General features: G+C 42.3%; 1 protein-coding gene across 4 annotated transcripts in view; it reads right to left on the bottom strand.

Moving 5' to 3' along the window:
* Positions 1 to 5778, bottom strand: part of LOC105912429 (CCR4-NOT transcription complex subunit 2) — a 38176-nt gene extending 32398 nt beyond the window's left edge. For 3 of the 4 annotated variants that reach the window (XM_031582330.1, XM_012841391.2, XM_031582329.1), the window contains exon 1: positions 5683 to 5778. The gene's annotated coding sequence lies outside the window, so the exon portion shown is untranslated. The remainder of the gene's footprint in view (positions 1 to 5682) is intronic. The other variant, XM_031582331.2, reaches the window with a different exon arrangement.
* Positions 5779 to 6933: the final 1155 nt, after the last annotated feature.

The raw sequence follows: 6933 nt of genomic DNA on the forward strand, positions 1-6933 counted from the left end.
AGTAGAGTTAAATATTGTGAAGAAAGATCGCAATTCAGATTGTGGATTGCGTAAAAATGTTGTAATATGATTTTTTTGGGGGGGGGGGGCATCCTGCCTACCTCTACTTACCATTCGATGCCAATCAAGCATTTACCTTTGGAAGGCAGCCAAGTTCCAAAGCCACAGAGAGCATTTCCCCTCATGTTCCTGCCCAGAATGCCCCGCTGAGTGATCACTGAGGCAGGCTGCCTGTCATGAGGAGATGTCAATCTCTTCCATTTCACAGAGAAAGCCCCAAGTGACCAGATAATATTTCTTAGGAGATGCTTCTCGTGTATTTCTGAGTATATTTACATTCACTGAAATGTTGGTCCATTAGATTATTATTACGATTTAAAAAAAAATTGTCTAAATACACAAGGTTAGACTGCACAACAATGTTAATGATTGCTTCAGTGCAGTGCAGTGACCAAAAGGAAAACCTTAAATGGCAGAGTCAAATTTAGCAACATAAGCTACCATCACCCTTGGAGGAGAGTAACAGTGATGGTTCCTCTAGTGTCGGAGACAACTTGGATAGATACATTCAATCCAACCAATGGCTTCTCACCTTCTTTGACCTGCAAGAACCCAGCCTCAGGGAAGGGAAGAGACCATAGTCTCTCAATTATTTAGCAGGAGTTGCCTGCTAGAGACCGACTCCTCAGCTGGGAGGTCACAATGGAGGCGCCTTCCTGAGGGACCTCTCAGGCCTTCTCTGGCTGGTTCACACACAGGCAAAAATCCCCCTTGACAGTGAAGGACCTGTTCAACAGATTCTCAAGCCCATGAGACACTGCACTTGCCTAGGAACTTGAGTGGCTGATATAGGCTACAACTACACAACAACTCAAGGTTTCAACTTCTAAGAAGGGTACACAACTGAATAACAACAACAAGGTACCACAAAGTAAAACCGGGTAAATAATACAGGAACAATTTGATCTGCTAACGGTGCGGTCAAAGCTGTAATACATGCCTTTATAATATGTCTATATAATTTCATGAGATGTGGGGGTAGAATGGGGCAGTTGAAAATGGCATAGCTGAAGGATAATGATGCAGGTGTCTAAAATGCCCTAACCTCTGTTGTCAGGAAAAAGTGCTTTGCACCAAACTATAGAACATCTATTAAAAAAAAACACACTAACACACACTGGTGGCATTGACTCTTCTTGTATTTGACTGTGATGTCACAAATTAACATAACATATTTGACTGAGGGAACACAACACATTTCTTTGAGCGGTTCTATGGCTGTAGCTTTAGCTTGCTAAGAATGAAAACATTTTAAATGGGGCCATGACCATCCCATGCATTGACACTAAGTGGAAAAGATTTTTCAAATGTTTTACTTTCAGACTTTTTAACACAAAGCACTTGAAAAAGCTGCTATTTTTTTTTTTTTGGCATGTAGGCCTACTATCAAGCTCCTAAAACAAAAACACTCTTCATTTTGTTTCTACACAATTGCATGTGAAGATGAACACTTTCCTGGTTGTCTTCTCTCTGTGAGGCTTTCACATTCAGTTATCTACATGGAGGTAAGATTTCTATCTCCCAGGGCCATGAAAAAAAAAAAAAAAACCCTTGTACCACTCAGGGCTTCCTCCTCAGCAAAGCCCACCGGGGAGGGGCTCCTGGTGGGGCCGGGCTGGTACACACCTTCCCTGGCTAATGCTTTGTTTGTTACGAAAAGTAACTCAGCAGGGAGGGCAGACAAATCCAATCCCTCTCAAATGAGCTCGAAATAGAAATGGTGTTCAGAAAGGCGTGTTGATCAATTGATTTTTTAACCCCAAACACCTAGAAACCACATGCAAAGTCAGGTGGAACGGGACGTGGGGAGCTGTTTGATAGTACTGATGAGGACACGGAGTGGACACACACTCGCATTGGTAAATTACTTCTAATTGACTGCGTTTGCTGGAACATTCTGTATTAGCAAGTCCTCTAGGTAATATTAGATCCTGAGAAATGGGCTTAGGTTAAATTTAGACTTCATATGGCTACATTTTATGAATAAAAACCCTTACTGGACAAGGCACGGTGACCATATATTTTGAGAGGGAACGGAGGGAAAGAGGTCAGCTAACAACAAGGTTTCCAGAGATGCCAGTTCTCTTTTCACGCTTGCTTTTTTCACCACAAATATATTTTATTAGTTGTTATTCATTGTTATTAATTACTGCTGGTGACATTCTGTACTACATAGCAGAGGTAAAAGTCAACACCTTTGGCTATCGCTAATTATTAGTCAGCCTCATAATGAAGGGTTATGATGAATAGCATCCGCCATGAACTGTACGTGATGGGCATATTTGGGTGTATCAACTAAACCATTTAATTTGTGTGTGAGTAGGAGAAAGAAACACACACACATCCATCACCATTTACTGATGCTTTGACCTACAGTAAACAGTAAAGGTAAACTGTACAGAGGAAATGCAAATTTAAAAAAGAAAGTAAAACAAACATGGGAGCTCCCTGACAAGAAAGATGAGTGGCAGATGTTATCCACTGTATTCACTTCATGGTTCTGTAATACCCCAGCTCCATACACCCAGCAAAGAGCGCCATTGAAATTCGACCCTATAATCTATTATATGCAACTTGGGGCATGGAATTAAGGCCGTTTCAGGTAGGGGTATGTGACAGCAGGCAGCGAAAGGATGGGGCGCTGAGGATATTTTCTTGTCTCAGTGCAAAGCAAGTGAGTGAGGGAGAGACTGAGAGACGAGGGAGTTTTTCCTTTCTTAAAATCACCAGGGAAAATCCCTTGAGCACCAATAGAAGCTGATGCTCGTCTAAATGATGTCAGATGCAATACAGCACACAGGGACTAGACATGGTGGGGGTGTGTGGGTCTCTGGGAAGCTGGCAAACAGCTCTTCTACCCATTACATGGTACCCTGCTTGCTTGTAAGAGTCAAGTCATCTGCAATGCTGTGGGAAAGTCTTTAGTCACAGCTGCTGCAGATTTGGATATATTTAATGAATTAGGAAGGGAGCGAGTGGGTAGGGTGTGTGCCAACAGTGTGCAGAGAAAACGAGAGAGCATGCATTTGTGTGTGTGTGTGTGTGTGTGTCTATATGAATAAATGCAGCAATCACACTAATCACGTATTTCTAGTAACTTAGTGTGTGGAAGCAAAGCCTCTGATCCAATCAGAGGCTTCTGAGATTGCAAGGTTTGCCGCTGTCATGCAGTCAGCCTTCCAGGAAACAAACTTTTCATTATAATTACATTCAGATGGGATTCCCTCCCTGCTGTCCACCTTGATTTTCACTAAGCGCCGTTTTTAGAACAAAGCCTGCAATGTGTCTCATCCACTAATTCAGCTATGAAAAGTGAAACAACTGACTGTACAACTTGCAACAGCTGGCTAATGGCAGAAATGAATATCCACCATGAATGTGCCACAAGGCTCAAGCGTACACTTCACCTGATCCACCACCACCTCTAAGATTTCCGGCAACTGTTTTTTAACCAAAGATGATAGTCAAGCAGCAATAGCTGCAAATGGAGGTCCGAGGTCCACACATTTCTGTTCAGTGCCATATCCAAAGCAGGGGTATTAACATTGTACAAATATTGATCATCATGCCCAAATATATCTTTGGTGAGGAAGAAAGGCAAAGGTAAATGCACTGTCCATAGTTGAAACTTCCCCCAGATGTTTTTGAGCAAAAATCATTCATACATACATTCCCTACACTCATGAAAGGGACAGCAACACAGGGCTTTGTGTCTGTCAGAAGTTAAATTGACCAACATAAATTCTCATTCCCCAATCCCAATTTTATCCTCAGCATCAGTACCTCAATGTCAGGAAACACCTTGAAATATCATCAGTGTAGAATAGGGGAAGTATAATGCCGGTTGCCCAACTCCATGAAATAGTCTCACTATTGTTTAATCTGTCGTGGACACTTAAGTGAGCCATGAATTGGGAGGACGATAAAAGTTACATTATTATAAGCAACTAACCATTATTGTCTGTTCATTTTGAGATTCATTCCACTATCGTTACTAATTAAAACCTTACTATTCCACCTCTTAACGTTTCTCTTGTTTTAAACTTCTAAACTTCCGTGATTTGCTACCCCACTGCCACAAGTACAACCAACAGAGTTGCCTCATAAACGGTTGATACGGGGGTCTTTCTTCCCGACTGCAATTTTACTTTTTCAGCAGTGATGACGTGTTTCCTGAATAGCCAGACATACCATACTCAACGTTATATTGAATAACATAAATGCTAAATCAGCAAAACAGTCATAGTTCATGAATTAACTTAAAAGTATCTAAAGCTACCAAGCTAACGATACCCCGCAATCTGGGTTACCACCAAGCAAATCACAAGGCGATTCCCTGAGATGGTTGTAATAAGCCCGCTTATTAAGTAAATCATCAATCAACACATATGTGCACCGACATTAACTCCGGTAATCAAGCAAAAACGTTAACCAACACGTTAGTCAAATAGAGCCATTCACCCCAAATCTGCCAGGTGAATAAGTTAGCTAGCATTAGCACGTCGCGAGATCTCCTCCCTTGTAAGGTTAGCTAGAAACTCTGCAGGTTGTTTGTTAGCTATACGTGACCGGTCATGTATAAACCGGGAATACCAAATGTTGGATTTCGACAACTTACTTTAGAGATGGCTACAGGCAAATAACTTAGCCTATCTATGCAGGATACCTGACCTTGCTATCCCGTGCCACCTATTCAGCTATCGGCTGACAACTAGGTATAACCACAAATCATACTACAAGGTTTCAGTGGACCGAAATTCAAAAGCTAAATGCCACACGTTTAGAACATCATTACTTGTCCGAATTCAACATGGTGTTATTTACGTTAAGTGGCATACCGTGGCTTCCTTGCAATACATCGAGCTGGGAAAACTGCTAATGTTCCCTGGCTAGACGGCTTGGCTTGTTAGCTGTGTCTAGTTAAAATTATGATTATTTGGCTAACTACCTAGCTATCATAACGTTACTTGATTAATGCAGCTAAAATTGAACACAGAGTTGGCACTTTTGCAAATTCTAGTCAACATGAACTTAATGGATACACACAGACAATCAGCCAAAATACCTTGATCTCCCTGCATATTCTTCAAAATGCATAGTGTTACACTAAAGAAACATTATGGGCAAGGTTTTAATAACTTAATCGCTTCATTATCAACAAAATAAGCAATAGCTAACATAGCAGTTACAATGGTGAGGGGACAACCTGGATGGCTAGATGGCTAACTAGCCAATACCAATAAAGCTAATGCTACCTATCAAAGACCAAAGTATGTTCCCGTCTCCAAATCTTAGCATGCTAGCCTAGCCTCCTATTTCGCTCCCTTTTTTAAAATCTAAGCTAGCTATATAGCTTTAACAGTTTGACTACAACGAAACCCTGCTATCGTTAGCTGCTGTGTTGGGCCTGCTATGGCTCCGTCCAAGGTCCCTCTCGAATTATACAGCCCACACAAAAACTATAAGCGATAGGGCTACCGATCGGTTGTGGTCCACGGACCGGACAAAATTACACCAAATTAACATCGTTGAGTACCGAACTGTTTCGGGTTCGCCATGCATCTATTTCTTTGTGGACTAAAAGGGATACTCTTGCGGAAAAAATCGGAGAAAAAAACTCACCGCATTAATTTCTCTTCTTCTCGTAGATCCAAGATGGCTGTGTGTATTCCACAACTGAGGATGCTGGGTGAATGGCCTTTACCCTCTGACCTCACCTCGACCTCCAAAACAATTTCTCAGGCGCAAGATTTGCTGTTGCCAGTAACTCGGTGCAACAATTTCGAGCAATTGTTTGTATATAATGTTGCTATCTCATATTAAATTGCCAGTTATACTGATAATAATAATAATAATGACAATAATACTGATAACATGATGATTACAATGATAACAGCAGCAGCAACAACAACAACAATAACAACTCTATGTATTTTATTGTTATTAACACTTGTAATATAATAATAATAATAATGGCAATAACAATAATAATAATTATACTAATAATACCAATAATAATACTGTAATGAAGAGTGAGAACAACACACAGGTTTCTTTAGCGTCTCTGCCGTTTATTGTGATGCACACAGGAAAGACTAATATTAAATGGGAAAACACACGAGGGAGGTCTATTTTGGGGGGATAAATACACTACCTACACAGGATCCAACACACAGGCATCTACACGTATCACACAGACTAAAAATGATAACAGAAATACCCACTAGCATTAATACAAGAAAGAAGACACAAGCACATTGCAAAATCAAACACAATCTCGAACATTCTCGCTGAATTCACACAGCACCCTGGCTGAGAGCGCCTCTGGGTGGCTTCGCCTGCTTGGCTGGAGATCCACCCCTTGGTTCCATCCGACCAGCCACACCTTATGCACAATGGCTGACAATTTCTTTAACACAGTACATGGCCCGGGCCATTGGTTTGTCAATTTAGGAGAGACCCTCTTCTTGCGCTCAGTAGCAGGTGTCGTATGCCCGCTTCTGTCAGGCCCCAGCACAGTGGAGCAGCACAGTGAATGCTTTCCTGGCCAGCTCGTGCACCACCTGCAGCCGTTAATGCAGGTTACAGAAGTAATCTGGCTCCAGAGGAGGACCAAACACTAAATCCACCTAGGTTTGGAGCTCACGTTCAATCAAGAGGGCTGCAATTAAGGCGTTCCACAAGTCCATATGCCCAGCCACCGGTCCTGGATGGTGAAGCAGGGCTACTGGGAAGAGAGGGCCTTGATTTCAGGATCCAGTGCTGAGATGGTGGCCCAGGGTGATCGTTGGCCCACCCCCACCCAGGCCTGGACCCGGTAGACGATGGGGTCCTGGGTGATCGTTGGCCCAACCCCACCCAGGCCTGGACCCA

Source organism: Clupea harengus, chromosome 16, assembly GCF_900700415.2.
Source record: "Clupea harengus chromosome 16, Ch_v2.0.2, whole genome shotgun sequence".
Taxonomy (NCBI): Eukaryota; Metazoa; Chordata; class Actinopteri; order Clupeiformes; family Clupeidae; genus Clupea; species Clupea harengus.